The following is an 18268-nucleotide window of genomic DNA, read 5'->3' as shown; positions in this document are numbered from 1 at the left end:
TTCAACTGATTTTGGAATAACGAGAGGTACAAACACAAGATGACACAACAACTTTACACAAAAACAGAAAATTACATTACATGACACTTTTTAGCAAGAGGTGGCCCTTTTCGATGCACCCGATCAAATTCAATGATTGCTTTTCTTAATGTATCCTCCAACTTCTATCCAGCCAACCAAAGAACAAGCTAGTCAAGTCTCATTCAGTATTCTAAAGTGATTGGCAGTCTACTTAACCGATGGAAATGGTAGATCGTGCATGTGCAAGTTTCTTATCACATGTGAATTGTTGCTAGAATCAAGTGGTGCCTCATCATCTAGATTAAGAATCCTAAGATTATTATGCATGTAGATACTACAAATCAAGTCAGATGTGCTCAACGATTTATTCATTTTTTTTAAACATGGCAGAGTTCAGTTTCAATTATAGCACAGTGACAATCTTATGGTATCTACTTTTCACCCCCAAACCTAAACTAAACATTGTCCTCGATGTTTATAAAGATGATCAGAATTATAACAACAACATACCATAAGGACCATGTTGAGTAGAGAAAAGGAAAGAGATTACCAAATGTCGGCGAAACCAATTTTTGAACTCCATTATTTAATGCTAGAATCCAACAAGAGGTCAGCTGATAGCATATTGGATTAACACAATATATATACAAGAAAAGAAAAATAAGACTCGACTGACTCGAGATATAAAAATTGAACATATACCTACTGGATTATATACAAAGAAAATTCACCATATATATACAACCTAAAGAGTTGAGGATCAACCCAAACAATGACATGGATAAACATCAACAGTCTTACACATATGTAACATGAAAGTGCAAGTAAGATTGCAAAAATAAATGTGCCACCCCCAAACCTGGATTTTTCAACAGAGATACTTTTGGACACAAAATCTACCAATTTCAGGGGTGCATCATGCACAAGGTCTAATTCATAGTGGACATTGTTAGGGACGGGCAGAGATACACATTCCAACTGTGGCTCCTCAAAGGTATCATATTTTGCCGAAAAATAGTCCAAGAGGACTTGTGAAGCACATAAATCTAACCCAAGACTTGGAACTGTCCACAAAGTGGGTTTAATAATCTCTCGGCCGACATTAAGGCAATCATGTTGTGACTTAAGCAGGGAACCATATCTGTCTAGGTTATTTTCATCTGTATCATTACACGATTCAACACTCCCTAAATCAGAAACAAGTACAATATCATGCTCATTTCATTAAACAAATCAACAAATCCCAACTCAGAATCATCATCATCAAAAATTTCAGTCTCATGCATAAGAAAACCAGAAGAAACATCATGTTGTAACCTAGGCAAGGAATCATACACATCAAAGTTATTTTCATGCATATTATCATTGGTGTCGACAGAAAATTCAGCATTCTCTAAGTGACAAACAAGTTGTGTAGCATGCTCACTTTCACAAAACAATTGTACAAGACCCAAATCAGTACCAAAATCATCAGGATATTGCGATGAATATCAACATTAGAAGAGACATTATCAATGGAGGTCTCTACACTATGGTCTAACAATTCAGAGTCACATGACTCCAAAATTGAATCTTCATGCAGAACTAGATCCTCTAACCTCATATCATCATCAGATTAATACACATACTCTTTCCTATTAACAACTTTGGTCTCCTTAGTCCACTCATTTTTCTCTACATGAGGTTCATATTCATTATCAGTTGCATGAGTAGGACTGGACACACTATTTTCAAAATTTAATTCATCATCATCATTGTAACAGGGATTTTTCCATTCTGGAGTGCAAGTCTGTGAGTGAGTGTCTTGTGGGTCATAGAGAGCATCAACATGATGTGTTCTAGATTGCCTCAGGCCATGCAATTCAGGGAAGTTTTCAATCAAATGATCTGAGCTATCACACGACATAAAACATGGAGTTCAGTTTGGGTACAGGACCTAGGGACAATAACATTTGCATTTCTACATTTTTCTAGAGCTTCGACTCTCCTAGTCATGCAATTCATGTTTGTATTAGAGTCAAAATCAGACTCTAACTCATGGGGGTTACCCATATCATGTGATAGTATCCTGGTTTCCCTAATGGGTTCCCATTGATGGGTTTGTTCTGCTAGTTCAGCTAAAAATGACCATGCGTCATCCACAGTTTTTCAATAAATTCACCATTACACATGGATTCAACCATGGATCGAGAACTAACGTCTAGTCCCTCATAAAGAATGGTGACCCGTCTCCACTTCTCAAAACCATGGTGCAGACACTCAACCAACAATCATTAAACCGTTCAAAATAATTATAAAGAGTCTCTCCATCTAACTGGACAAAATAATCTATACTTCGACGAATGCTAATGGTTCTATGATATGGAAAGAACTTTTTGAAAAATTCTGTTGTGAGTTGGTCCCAAGTGGTGATCGACTGCGGTCTCAGACTATAAAACCATGATTTAGCCCTTTCTTTTAAAAAAAATGTAAACAAATGCAACTTTAAAGAGTTCTCGGACATGTTTTCAAATTGCATAGTCCTACAAATTTGCTCAAACTCTCTTACATGATGATAGGGGTTTTCAGCATTATCCCCTCGAAATATTGCAAGAATTTGTATCATGTTTGCATCTAATTCAAATGGGCCATCGGTCCGGGATAAGACAATACATGAAGACATACTTATTCTCGCAGGATACATGTACTCATGGAGAGTACGGGGTCTATCAATTACAGCATCCATTGTTTCAAATTGGGGTGGATTATCAACTGCTGAAAGTGGGAGTCGAACTAGGCAGTCCAGATGGGTACTAATTACGAGATAAATCTGGTCTACACATCAACCAAGCATTCATTCTGATTCCCTAATACCACAGATGCACGCACATACACAGAAGTATACAAGGGCATTTACCTGTGAGAACGACCCAGAGTATGAACAGTAAAAATGACCTGCCTTCCTTTTTCTTCTTTTTCTTTGGCCAATGCAGTGGTCTCCCCAGCACCTTTGCCAACAGGCTAGAGCCGCACAACGGACTTGCCTTCCTTTTCTTTGGTCTGCACAAAAGCTTGCAGAAGACCGCCGGTACAGAACCGGGACTAGATGTACAACAACTTTATATCCCTCCTGCTAGTTCCCTTTTCTTGGTTTGCACAAAATATTGCAGACTACCTGTTAAGCTCCAGAAATGTTAGCAGTACCAAGACATGAAAGCACGATACAGATAAGAAAAATGACAAATCTAAACTAGATTGTACTGGACTATAATGGTTATGAACTAAAAAGAATGTACAGAAAGCTACCACTACCTAATACTAAAGCTAAAAAATTATCGACACTAGCAGTAACAAACTAAAAATGAAATGTTAAAATTTTAAATCACTAAAAAGCTACTGGACAAACAAGATATATATTACATATGCAAATGAATAAGAAACCAAAGAAAAATAAAAGAGAACCAACGCCTAGATGAGATCTAATCTAAAATGTAAAATCAAAAGATTACCGACTACTACATGAAGACTACTTGAACTACTGTATGGTGACAAAAACTGACAGTTTCAAATTCAAATTACTGAACTCTAACAAACATTTATACTAAAGGAGCTTATACTACCACTAACTAACAAAAACGTCAGCCTACAGACAAGCTATAAGTGGAAAATTAAGAAAACTAATTAGATGCAATTATGTAGTTACAAAATTCCTACTGTGAACAAGTAAAATGTTAAAGCTCTAACACCTAGAGACCCAACAAGCTAAAAAAAACTAAAAAAATATCACTAGCTACAAGACAACAGAAAATGTAAACAAGAACACAACAAGAAATGTCAGAAGATCCTACTAGTACTAAATGGTACAGGACAAAGTTTAACCACGACTAATTTATGCTACTACAGAAAGCTAAGGCCATCACTACTGACTGTAAAAAAACAGAATGCAAGGCTAATCTATATATACTGAAATCAAAAGATAGGTTACATGATGAACACGAAACCAAAATGAATATACTACAGTTTGTAAACAACAACAAAAAACTAATTCAGACTCTAGTTTACTATTTACAAACAAAATACAAAAATGTATTAGACTACTAGCTATAAAATGTACTTAACTAGAAGCTACAGACGAAAATTAAAACAAAATAAACAGACTAAGATAAGAATAACTAAGCAAATTCAAGAAAAAAAAATGTACTATTTACAAATCCTAACTACAAACTAGTAAAACAGAACCTATTAATCTAACTACACCGTTTGCCAACTCCCCGTCAGCGGCGCCAAAAACTTGGTAGGAATGGAAAGATGCCTACAATATTGAACTGCAAGCGCACAGTGTCTATAACATAGATATGGCAAATACGGGTCGATCCCACACGGAGTTGTTACGATGTGAAGCTAAACTTCTAAGTTCTACTATTACTACTTTTAAAAACGAGAGGGTTGTCGATACGACTTAATGATGTTTATGTAACACAAAATAGAGAACAAAAAACGATGCAAGTAAAAGGCACTAGGGCAGTAGAATCCACCTCTTAACCTACACTAAGCAAAATCAGTTTTAATACTATTCTTGTCCCTTGTAATGGACACCAGTCAAGATGCAAGTCTGCTGTTTATCCATGGTAATCTCAAGTAGATGGCCTAATATCAACTAAGGTAATCAATCCCTAGCATTAGCTGTCTTCTTACAACACAACTAATCACAGATCAAATTGAGCATTGAAGCATGAGTTGAAGCACAACATAGATTTATTCTAACTACCTAGGTTGCAGGACAAACAAGGTGAAAGCAATATGTGTGACACAATGATTAAACCATTCGTATATCATTTAAGCACAGCAAGAACAATATCAGAACATGAATCAAACTTAGCAATAGATTAATGGTTTCATCTAAACCCTAGCTAATGAGATTAGAACATGATGAAAGAAAAATTGAAGATAAACTACTACAACTTGGTGCACCGGCTACTCCGGGCATGCCTTTTACATCACAAACCCCTCTCTATTTATACACCAATTTCACCCAAAATTGGGTTCTAATTTCTCAACAGCACAACTGAAATTTAGGGTTTGTCAATTACTCACCAAACACAACTGAGATACACTCCACTGTCTTCAACCACTCCATTGACGTCACATAGCATGCTGCAATTGAGGGAGTTTCAGAGATGAAATCATACCATAGGTTTTAATTCCTACCCCCAATGACTTTCAACTTGTTTCTTCACTTTCACACAAATGGCTACAGAAGAGTAGGTAAAGATGAAGAACTGGGTGATTGACATTAGAGAGAACAGAGGAGGTAAGGGTGGCGTACGACTAGTATGGGAGTGAGAGGGAGAGATCGGTGGTGGTATGGTCTTGACAGAGAAACTGAAATGGGAAAGAAAATAGAGAACAAAAAATTTCTCTGTTCATGAGAGTGAAATGGAAAAGTGTTAGGGGTACACCTGGGTGTTAAGCACTCACACCTAGATTAGGTATATAATAAGTGAATTGTTTGGGTTCCCTTTTGGTCTAAAGGTGCAGAACACCTTGCCTTACATTCTGGCCCATTAACTTGAACCATGATCAGCATATGACCAACACTTGATTCCTTCCACTTCTAAGCCAACATTTGGTGCAACTTTTCCACATTCCAGAACATCTCTGCCACTCCAGTTAGCTAAAACTTCATGGACCTCCCCATATTTATTCATCCTACAAACCAAACATAAATTATCAGTATTTATAACAAAAAAGATTATTGATGCCTCGAGACGCAAAATGAACAATTTCACTTAAAACGTGACATTAAAGCACTTGGGGTGTGATAAAAGATAACAAAATGATCTAGAAATATGCATTATTAGGCACCGATCAAACACAGACACAGGAAACCGCAAATGCAGAAAAACCCCGGGACCTAGTCCATATTAAACACCACATTGTATTAAGCCGCTACAGACTCTAGCCTATTATGAATTAACTTCGGACTGGACTGTAGTTGAAACCTAATCAATATCACACTGATTCAAGGTACAGTTGCGTTCCTTATGTCTCTGATCCCAGCAGGATACTACGCATTTGATTCACTTAGTTGATCTCACCCACAACCAAGAGTTGCTATGACCCAAAGTCGAAGACTTGATAAACAAATCCGTCTCACACAGAAAATTCTATAGATTGAATAAATATGTCTCCCACATAAATACCCAAGATTTTTGTTCCGTCTTTTGATAAATCAAGGTGAACATGAACCAATTGATAAACCGGACTTATATTCCCGAAGAACAGCCTAGTATTATCAATCACCTCACAGTAATCTTAATCGACTAGCGAAACAAGATATTGTGGAATCACAAATGATAAGACGAAGATGGTTATGATTACTTTTAGCTTGCCTATCGGAGAAATTAATCTCGATTCAATTATTTCAATTGTACTCAATACGATAGAATCGGGCAAGATTAGAACACGCAACTACAAAGAAAATAGTTGGGCCTGGCTTCACAATCCCAATGAAGTCTTTGAAGTCGTTAACCTACATGGTCTCGATAGAAACCTAAGGTTAAAGGAGAATCGACTCTAGTTATGCAACTAGTAACACATAGGAGCTGTGGGGATTAAGTTTCCCAGTTGCTAGAGTTCTCCTTTATATAGTTTTCAAATCAGGGTTTGCAATCCAAGTTACGTTGGCAACAAAGCATTCAATATTCACCGTTAGATGAAAAACCTGATTCAACCAAGCTAATATCTTTCAACCGTTAGATCGAACTTAGCTTGTTACACACAAATGAAATATTCCCTCATTTAGGTTTATGTAACCGTACCTAAACGTCTTGTAGATGGTGGATTTTCGAAGCAAGATCATTGTTGAGGGAAATAGAGGGTTTTAAAGAATTTTTTCTTCGATATCTTTTTCTCCTTACAGGTCTTTCAGAATTATGATTCATCCATATAACATGGTTCCTTTTACCATTGTAAGTGGAAAGGATGTTATGTTCATAATCATGAGATGGCCCATTGGAGCGCTTTTCTTGATTGTGGAATGAATTTAAAACTGAACACTGAGGAACAGGTTTGATAACTTCTTTAGACATCCACATGAGAATTTTGTGAAGTTTTTCATTCCGTAGACGAAGATGACATCTACTTTCAATGTGACCTTTCTTTCTGCAATATAAGCAGTTGACATGAAGGTTTTTATCCATTCTCAACCGAGTCGTCCTTGTAGGCTTACATACATTATTTACAGATACATATGCAACTGTAGATTGAAGGAGGTCTCTTGATTTAACAAAATTCACCTTACCATTACTTGGAGCCTCTATACCTTTATAGCCCAGACCACATGTATCACGATGTTCTTTACATGCTCCAAGCGTAGAAGATAGTTTTGTAGAGCTAGAATTAAATTTATCCAAATTCTCTTTTAAAGTTTTGACCTTTTCAAGAGCAGCGCTAAGATCAGTCTCCAATAGTTTTTCTCGGGTGAGAAAAGCTTTTTCTCTGACATAAAAACACTCTTGTTGAGAGACATATCTTGCTTTGGTTTCTGCAAGACTTTCTTTCAACACAAGGATATTCCGAAGAAGATCATCACATTCAGATTTCTTTGAACATATATCTTCGTTACGATCTTTATGAGTAGCTTGTAATAAGTTATACCCAGAATCATAACCCTTAAAGAGTTTTCTTAATTTTCTGTTTTCAATACAGAGAGGAGTCAAAAATTCAGTCAAACAGGATGTTGACTTTTTTTTCCTTAGAAGATGATCAAAGAGGATGATGTACTGCGAGACTTCTTATTTGACATTTTTTCCTTCTTCTGAATCACTTTCATCAGAAAAAACATCTAATTGTTCATCAAGATGAGCTTCTAATTTAAGTAAGGATTTAGAAGAAGACGTCGAAACAGAATTCTCAGCGGAATCTGGACACTTGACCAAGTTGGAATGTCCGCAAGCTGGTGGTGCGTGATCAAATATGTTCTTGTCCATATCAGATCGCTACAAACACAGACTTATGAGGTCTTTAATGTGTTTTCCTTCTCTGATGCCAATTGAAAATGCGGGGGTCTAACGCCCACACCCAAAAATTCGTTTGTCAATCTGAGAGGACTTACTCCAATACACTTTTTAGAGAATCAACTAGACAGTCAGAGTCAATCTAGAGTAAAGTATATCAAAGAGTTTAATATCTCTAACTCTTAATTCAATCCGCAATCAGCACATAGAAATCTGCGAGCCCGATTGAATATAAGAGGAGTTACTTGAACGGTACCAAAGACCAATGTTCAAGTGTCAATCAATGTAAATCAACAACCAAAGGTTGGATATTCTAATTGATTGATCTTAACGCACAACCTGTGATATTTCAATTATATAACAAAATATAATGCGGAAAAGAAACAACACAGACACCAGAATTTTGTTAACGAGGAAACCGCAAATGCAGAAAAACCCCGGGACCTAGTCCAGATTAAACACCACACTGTATTAAGCCGCTACAGACTCTAGCCTATTATGAATTAACTTCGGACTGGACTGTAGTTGAACCCTAATCAATCTCACACTGATTCAAGGTACAGTTGCGTTCCTTATGTCTCTGATCCCAGCAGGATACTACGCACTTGATTCCCTTAGTTGATCTCACCCACAACCAAGAGTTGCTACGACCCAAATTCGAAGACTTGATAAACAAATCTGTCTCACACAGAAAAGTCTATAGATTGAATAAATCTGTCTCCCACATAAATACCCAAGAGTTTTTGTTCCGTCTTTTGATAAATCAAGGTGAACATGAACCAATTGATAAACCGGACTTATATTCCCGAAGAACAACCTAGTATTATCAATCACCTCACAATAATCTTAATCGACTAGCGAAACAAGATATTGTGGAATCACAAATGATGAGACGAAGATGGTTGTGATTACTTTTATCTTGCCTATCGGAGAAATTAATCTCGAGTGAATTATTTCAATTGTACTCAATGCGATAGAATCGGGCAAGATCATAACACACAACTATAAAGAAAATAGTTGGGCCTGGCTTCACAATCCCAATGAAGTCTTTGAAGTCGTTAACCTACATGGTCTCGATAGAAACCTAAGGTTAAAGGAGAATCGACTCTAGTTATGCAACTAGTAACACACAGGAGCTGTTGGGATTAGGTTTCCCAGTTGCTAGAGTTCTCCTTTATATAGTTTTCAAATCAGGGTTTGCAATCCAAGTTACCTTGGTAACAAAGCATTCAATATTCATCGTTAGATGAAAAACCTGATTCAACCAAGCTAATATATTTCAACCGTTAGATCGAACTTAGCTTGTTACACACAAATGAAATGTTCCCTCATTTAGGTTTATGTAACCGTACCTAAACGTCTTGTAGATGGTGGATTTTCGACAAAGGGTAAAATCGTAAAACCATAATTATACATGCTCCTGATCCAGCCATCAGATGAGTATTGAGGCTCATGTCTCTCATCGAAGCTAAAATCTCATGCCACAAGAATCTCTGACAGAGAATACTGTCTCTCAGAGTATCTTCAAAGGCCTTTGATCGAGTATATTACTCCTCAGAACATGTGTATGCAGTCTTTCAGCTGAGACCACAACATATCTCATAAATACTGAGCAATTTCAGTAATTACTTCTGTAAAGAATCGAAATGATTGGACGGATCCTAGAGGTCTTACTCACTAGTACAGAGCACTAACGTCTTCAGGATGTCGCAATATTCCCTGACTTTATAAAATAAACATTCAAATCGAGCGTTCTGCTTCACCTAGCTCATACCTCGATTTTCGAATAATTAGAATGCTCCTAGACAGCATGCCTGCTAGTATAGAGCCATCAATTAATTATTTCTAGTCACAAGATTCATCAATTGAATTCCTAGAAAAATATTCTACGTTCTGTACAATATTTCCTTACTTCAATTTATGGTTATTCCCAGCAGAATTCCATGGGTTAGTAATAAATATTAAACGTACGGGCATCTGAGCCACCATCGAGTAAGCCCCAAGGAAATGGTGTAAGTGTATTCAGCAATAAATGCACGAGCACCTGAATGCACGAACGAACATTCGATAACACGAAGGAACGATCAAACCATGTAGAAAATAACAATAATAAAATACCTAAAGAAGGCGTTAAGGAGACTAAGTCCACCGGCCGGCCGGTCATGCCGTCGTGGTCGATCCCACGCTTCTCCCTTTATTTTATCATGTGTTTATTATTTTCCTTGATCCCATGAAAATCCCTTCAATTGATGAAATTCCTTCGTTTCATGATATTTCCTTCACATTAAGGAAATTGTACAAAAATTACATAAAATTAGGAAAGGTGTCATGGGACCGTGGTCACTAACCGGACGGCCATGCCCTAGCCGTGACAGTCCCACACCTTGTAATTCCTTATTTTATTAATTATTCCATCATCTCATGGAAATTCCTTAATCCTATGAAACTCCTTCGTTTCATGGTATTTCCTTCACATTAAGGAAATTATACGAAAATTACATAAAATTAGGAAAGGTGGCACGGGACCGTGGTCACTAGCCGGCCGACCATGCCCTAGCCGTGACCGGTCCCACACCTTATAATTTCTTATTTTATTAATTAGTTCCATCATCTCATGGAAATCCCTTAATTTCATGATATTTCCTTCAAATCATGAAAATAATATAAAATTAGGGGAGACTCACGGGACCTGGCCCTGGCCGGTCGACCATGCCCAAGCCGGTCCCACCCACCCTTATTTTATTATTATTAATATTATTTGTTTCCCTCATCTCATGGAGAGTCCTTCACTTCAAGGAAACTCCTTGATTTCATGATATTTCCCTAAAATCATGAAAATAATATAAAATTAGGAAAAATGCCATGGGACCGGGCTCATTGGCCGGCCGGCCATGCCTTGGCCATATCCGGTCCCACACTTCATGATTCCTTCATTTTATTATTATTATTATTTCCTTCATCTTATGAAGTTTCCTCAGTTTCAGCAAAATCCTTGATTTCTTCATATTTTCTCAAAATGTTGCTCGAACGCACATCAGAAAACATCAAAATTCTCAGGACTGAGAAGCGGACACTTTGGGGACGTGAGCAAGTTACCTTGACCGACCAAGGTTGATTATTTGGCTTGCAAGGATCCGGTCCCACGCATTTTCACAATTTGACTTAATTTGCACAATTGCACGCATTAGGTCCAGAACTCTTCCAAACGACTTGGAATTTCATAAAATGATCGTCAGTCGATCCCGTGACCAACCAGGGCCGGTTTCATGACCCCTTGGTCGGTCCTTCATCTCTTCATAATTTATTAGGTTTTATCACCTAAGGTTCAGACGAGCATTATTTCAATAAATGATTAAGCTAGCATTTGATCATCTTTTCACCAACTGGTCTTCAAGAGACTTTCACTAGAGCATCTAGGAGTTACATGGTCGAATCATCATCCCATGTATCTGGTCCCTCCTTCACTCTGTGGTTGATTTTCAATAAATCATCAATTGATCAAAATTAGGGTTTCGAATCCAAAGCTATGCAAAACATAATTCTGAGAAGATTCACACACTAATAATTTTACGTTGATCCCGTGATCAACGTTTTAATACTCGGTTCAGTTGCCAGTATTTTAAATTAATATTTTATTTGGTCTTGTTACTAATAATTCATCAAACGAGCAACATTCGAGCAATATTTGCTCAGGCTAAGGAATATTGGTTCAACTATCAATATTCAACAATCCATCGAATGAGAAATATTTGCTCACTTTAACTATCAACATTTACTCGAGAATTATACCTCTGTCTCAACAGACACTTTCGATTCATGAGTCTTAGAACATTTGCAAATCACGTTCGACTCAGCAATACAAGGACTCATCGTCTCATGAAGTCAGCAACTGACTAACTAAATACACGTCTGCCTTGCAGACCCACAATCACGAGACATCAATCGTGTTACATGGGGGGATATTAATTAGGATTTTGGTCTGGCGGTCTACGACACGTGTGTCCATACACACGATGAGAATGTGAGCAAGTCGTGCAATTAGTTGGAGGAGTTAGCAAAGTAGTGGATGGAAAATCAACCAAGTCTCCGCACGATGAGCAACTGGTTTTAACACGATTTCCACTTCCCCACTCTTCGACTCCAGCAACTGTCACACTTCATGGGATCAAGGTGTTTCCAATTCTAGCAATATATATAAGTCTCTGAATCATGATTGAAACAACAGATAATTCTCGATAGACGGTCTTTCGTCTACACGAACTCATCGTCTAAGCAATTACTCTCAACTAAGTAAACTCAATCATTCAGAAACTATTTTCACGCAAAATACACAACACACCAACAATCTTTGATCACCATTGATCTCACATATTTCTCAGCTTCCCTCTTACAGATCGACCCATCCTCTCTTGTGACCGAATTGACTCTGGAACGGACATTGTCTTGGTTTAGGTCGGAGTATTACAGATTGATCTCTCGAACTTAAATCACTCCCTTCTTGCAGTGCATCTGTATGAGGTTAAACATTTCGCTCGGTTCAAGGAGTCTCCTCCGCATGGTCGTCTCCTCAATTCCGTAAAAACCAGCAAATCGTTTTTCCCCATCTACACGTGTACACCATGTTGGTTCACAAATATTTAACCGAGGTTAATTAACCATATGATTACTCTCATATCAACCTTATTCATCTTAACCATAACTAGTTCAAATGACTCAAATGAAACTAGTTAAAGAGTTGTTCAATTGCTATATTCTCATAAAATTATACAAGAACACAATTGAAGCAAAATCGGTTTGATTCACTCGAATCAATCATGAACATTATAGCCACGGTTTGCAAAAATTGCATTCCTTATTATATAAATGTTTAAGTTCATGTTTAAAACCGATTTTAGAACTTTAACCTTCAAGTATGCAAACGGGTACGCATACTTGAAATACCCGGACTAAGATTGAGTTGCGTCAGTACGCAAACGGGTACGCGAACTTCAAATCCCAGCAGAAATTCTCAGACATGAACCTGGACGCCGGTACTCAAACGGGTATGCATACTTAGGTTCCCGGATTTCTCAAACCAACAGGTACGCAAACGGGTGCGCATACTATGGTTCCCGAACATGGATTACATATGTGCAAGAGTGCACAACATGACATATCCAATAATTGTTAAGTTTTCTAAACTCTTATTTCAATCATTGAAACTTTCTTAGAGGATGACAATAGCCGTTTTCACACATTATTAGCATCAAAGCAATTTTCAAGTTATTGAAATAATCATTACGAAACATTCCAAGACAACACCTAATGATTGTATCACACAAACCATGAAAGATGTTACTCGGAAATTTTTACATGATATAAGATGAACTTGGTCGAAGCGAAAGCTTGCTAACACATATTTCGATAAATATGTAAACGAGTTAAACTCAGCTCAAAATCTCAAATGTGTATATAGGAAACTATATCGTAATACGACTTATGTCTCAATATAGGAGATAGAGTAGAAATAGACTTTCCAAGTGATAAATGAGTTTAAGTCTGCATATACCTTTTGTCGATGAAGTTCCACAAGCTCCCCTTAGTAGTTCTTCGTTTTCAAATGATGAACGCCGTGAAAACTAAGCTCAACTACACAATCTATGTCCTAGTCCGAGACATCAATAAATAGGCTAGAAATCAAGACTTATAGTTTTGATCACTAATATTGACAAACATGCTTGAGATAGCAACGCATGCGAGTTCGACCGAGCAGTGCTCTAACAAAAGTAGACTTGCAAAACTTGTTCCGTAGTTGAAAAGAACTAAAAGATTTACTCTAAGACTGATCCCTTAAACACGGATCTATAGCAAGACCAACCCCACGGATATATAACAGGACCGATCCTTACTTGGAGATCTATAAAAGGACCGACCTCAGGTTAACCAATTGTAAAGCGTATTTCCAATTTATCTATTACTTTAGGGTTTGAGTAGATATCGGAACATGTTTTGGGTACACACGAAAAGTTCATTAATGTTTAAATAATATTCTGAACATGTGCTGAACTCTTATTTCTTAATGTTCAGGTATTTTCCTTGATGCTCAAGGTGAGATCCCAAACAGAAATATTACATAATATCTTTTGGTATTCAGAATTTATATGTCTTTAATTTTCCTATATTAAAACATATCTCTTGATATTATATTAGTAAAATATATTATTGTATGCTAGCTAATACTTGGCTATCATCCATGAGAGATTTTGGTATATTAGTTGGACAACAGTTGGAATCTTAGTAAAAACCGAAAATTGGTATGTATTGCATACCTATGCATATTTTCGGGTTTGAAAATTCCTTGGTATCAAAATACCTTGGTCATTCTAAATTGTGAAGTTTTTTCTTCTTGAAAACTTATCCCATAATACACGTATTTGATTTTGTAGTTGGTGTGAGGTTACCACTAGTAGTGTTCTCGTAATAATTAGTTAAAATCTCTTATGTGCGCTTGATTTAAAGACTTCTTTGGGATCAAGAAGTATCTAGTAGCACCGAAGGTGGAAACTAGGATCATATTGTTATTTGAATTTTTGATTATTCATTTGATCGGCTAGCGGTATAGTTAAACCTTGGTACTACCTAGTTTGTTTATTTTGTGATCCTTCTCTTCCGATATAAGGTCACTCGAACTAGATCAAGGACCAACGATATCAGATCCGATCTTTATTGATTTAAGATTTGAAGATAGGATTTGTGATCATCCAATATTAACAGAATCTGCTTTGTGCGTGATCGATCATAAGGGAATCAAGTTTGTGCATGTTCTTTTAAGACTAGAAGATTTTCTTATTGGTATTATGATCTTTATTATACTTCATGAACAGTCGATTGATTGGGATCCGGCAAGCTCTTTTATCTTGATAGACTAATTATAGCTTGTTGTATAGATCAAAAATTCATCACTCGGTGTTTCTCTTTAGGAATTGAATTTGATAAATTGTGAATTAATATTGATTATCTTTGATAGTCTTTATATCTTAGTTTATATAACCGACACAAAGGAGTTTATATTGATTACGCTGAAGGATTTTTGTAACTCAAATTTTCTCTGATTAACTTGTTGATCTGGGAGATTGATAGAGCGGTTACCGAAAATAGATTAGTTTTTTATTGTTTCGGAATACGACATAAAGGAGTTGAGTGCTAGAAGTCTTCACAGCAGGTGAAGCGACATAAGATGGTGGACTCTATCTTAGGATTCACGTGCCTAGACGAGATTGGTCGTGGGCGCAGGGATACTAAGGGAACTGAGTAACTTGTAGTTAATTTACTTGGTCTCAACTATACGAAAGTGGTAGCAGTCTTTGTATAAAGGCTTAATTACGAGAGTATTCAAAACTGGACTAGGTCCCTTGGTTTTTATGTATTTACGGCTTCCTCGTTAACAAAATCTTGTGTGTCATGCGATTTACTTTACTTCTGTACTATATTGATTTATCTTTATGATAGAGTAAATACACTAGTATGTTACTCAAACACTTGGTTTGATCCTATATTTGGTTCAGTTTCAGACTTTTACTATATACCAAGTGTATATCTTGTGGTTGTCATCTTGTTGACATTTCTACATTAGATCACGCAATGTGTATCTTGAAAATATTATGGTGTACTTGGAACCCTCGTCATTTCATAGTGTGCACATAACTTATATTGATTAATTCGTGGGTCCACATTCTTCTTTGTATTGCAAGGAAAACTTTCTACGTGTTTACATGATCAATCTATATTGAAAAGTTGAGCTTACTTGGTGCTAAAGTAATTCGTAAACATGGAAACTAGTTTACAAACTCAACTTTAACTGTAATCTATATATCCTTGTTCATCATTATATAGGACACTATGCATACTAGAATCTCAATCTTGGCACGCTGTACCCTAGTTGCAGCCATGGCTGTCTTTTAAAAATCTAGGTTTTCTTATATAGTTGTATTAGGTTACGACTTTTAAAGTCTTCGCCAAGGGATTTGTGAAACCGATCAGATTATATTTTACATGTTAGTTCTTGATATCCTGAATCTTATCTTGATAATCGTAGTACTTGTCTATTCTAGAGTTCGTCTCTTATGATATACGACCATTCAAGAACTATACATCAGGGATTAAGATTGATATAAATTACAAAGTTCTCTTCGTATCAGACGTTGTGATGCCACAAGTTTCATATATGAAAGATTGATTTTGTGAGACATAATCAATTTTGAAGCTCTATAACCTTTTGAAGAGAGTAAGATATCCTATTTGTTGAGGTTTGCTTGATTTTTTGTTTGTTTTTGAATACCCGTCATAAGCAAACATATTTTCATTACCTGGATTGTATATCTTTCCGAAGGAAACAAATAGGCTATTTGTTAGAGGCTGAATAGTTAAAAGCCTCCATTGCGGCTGGAATCAAGTGCATGGGGTATTATAAGATCCAAGAGAAAAAAGGAGCACAACTTGAGCTGAATTGCTCGGAGGTTCGAATCAGTCTCAAATACAGTCCAGTCCGAAGTATGATAGTAGGCTAGTATTTATAACGGCTTAATACATACAGTGTTCAAACTGGACGAAGTCCAAGGGGTTATTTTCTACAAGATTGTAATTTCCTCGTTAACAAAATTTCTAGTATCTTTTTTTTTCCTACCATTATATTGTTTATCTTTATAATTAGAATATCACATGTAGTACGTTATTCAACCTAGACAGTTTGTAAGCTCAAACTGTACAGAACATACAAGACTTGTTTCGTGAATTAGATTCTTGAAATATAGACTACAAGACTTGCTCTTGTGTACAGTTCAGGTATATTCCAAGTTGTTTTTGGATATTGGCTTTTGAGATCCTCCAAGGAACTTGTTTTACAATCAGACATAAGGATTTTTTTTATTGATCTATACTTATTAATTGTACAAAAAATTATCTGTACAAGTTCCCGAACAAAAAAGTTGGTGTACTTGGTACCCTTCCCTTCTGAAATTTAGGTCCGCAGTTAGGGGTCCAAGTCTGATAGCGTTTTGAAGATGGTTTTTAAAATGCTTTAAAACGCCTTATTATTCTCACTAGTATTACATGTCATGCATCTATAATTTTGATCACAATGATATGATTCCATGTCTTAAAAGTAATTTGTGTTCAATTATTTTAACGGGAATATTTGATCTTAATTTTTGTTCTCAACTTTTAAGTCATCATACTAGTAGTTTTATACAAACTTCTTAAGCTAATAACTAATTATTTTATTTCTCTTTAGTTAATCCACCATTTGCTTCTTCAAATGCATCAAGTTGTTAAATTCACCTTCTAGATCTTCCATTGTCATGTCAATATCTTCAAACTCCATTTTACTTCAAGTTCCAAGTTTTCCAATTTGAACTTCTTTAGAAAAATATAACCAACAAACCCACAAAAGTGAACGAAGTCCACCAATTTTGAATTAAAATAATTAAAGTCAGGGTGAGAAAGAGAGAATACCTTGAAATGATAAGGGAATGAACCACCTCGAACAACGTTGCAAAAGAAGGAAAACTGGGCTTGGTTTTGGCAGATCAACTTGAGATAGTGAATAAAATCCTAACTGCCAACTACGTCTAATTGCTTGTTATTCCATGTGTGGGTTTCATCGTGAAGGAAAGATCCATGAGGTTGTAATCAAGAATAAATTTGTTGAAGCTTATAGTTTTATTAGTGATATTGACTCCATTAAACCTCTCACAAGTAAATTGGATTTCGTTCCAATCCTCTTTATCATCCAGGGAAGTTACCAACTGGCCATACACCTCAGAAGTTTTCAAGCTCCCTCTATGATTCCTATCTCTATGTAGGATTGGCTGGTCCACAAACACCAGCGAAAAGCCACTCAAAATCTTCACCTTGTATATTGTCACTTGGCGTGATTGAATGAACACCAACCACATATTTGGTTACATTTAACTTATCATCATCCCGCAAACTCATAAGTCTACCAGGTGTACTTTGAGAGGAAAAGTCACTCCACTAAGGCAAGTACCATATAAAACATTACTGAAAAACTAGACATGATCTAATTAACATTCTGTGAAGCAATTGTTATACTAAGAATTTTAACAATTTCTTATTTGAAAATAGTTGTTACCAATAGTTTTCCCCACAAAATTGGTCAAAAAGACCAAAAGCAAGAATTTCTGGGTGAAATAGATTTCTAGGTTTAGATACTGTTTATATAGCCAAAAATCAGAAATATACTGTTTAAATAA

The 18268-nt window shown here is 36.3% G+C and overlaps 1 long non-coding RNA gene across 1 annotated transcript; it reads right to left on the bottom strand.

Annotated features, from left to right (window-relative positions):
* Nucleotides 1–2511: 2511 nt before the first annotated feature.
* On the bottom strand, nucleotides 2512–17827 carry LOC113277379. The gene is made up of 3 exons (XR_003324883.1): nucleotides 17508–17827; nucleotides 5095–5709; nucleotides 2512–3175 (listed from the first exon to the last, which is right to left on the bottom strand). It is a non-coding gene; the product is annotated as an uncharacterized LOC113277379 (long non-coding RNA).
* Nucleotides 17828–18268: the final 441 nt, after the last annotated feature.

Source organism: Papaver somniferum, chromosome 5, assembly GCF_003573695.1.
Source record: "Papaver somniferum cultivar HN1 chromosome 5, ASM357369v1, whole genome shotgun sequence".
NCBI classification, from domain to species: domain Eukaryota; kingdom Viridiplantae; phylum Streptophyta; class Magnoliopsida; order Ranunculales; family Papaveraceae; genus Papaver; species Papaver somniferum.
The sequence above is the reverse complement of the archived record's forward strand: the minus strand, read 5'-3'. Positions and strand labels throughout refer to the sequence as shown.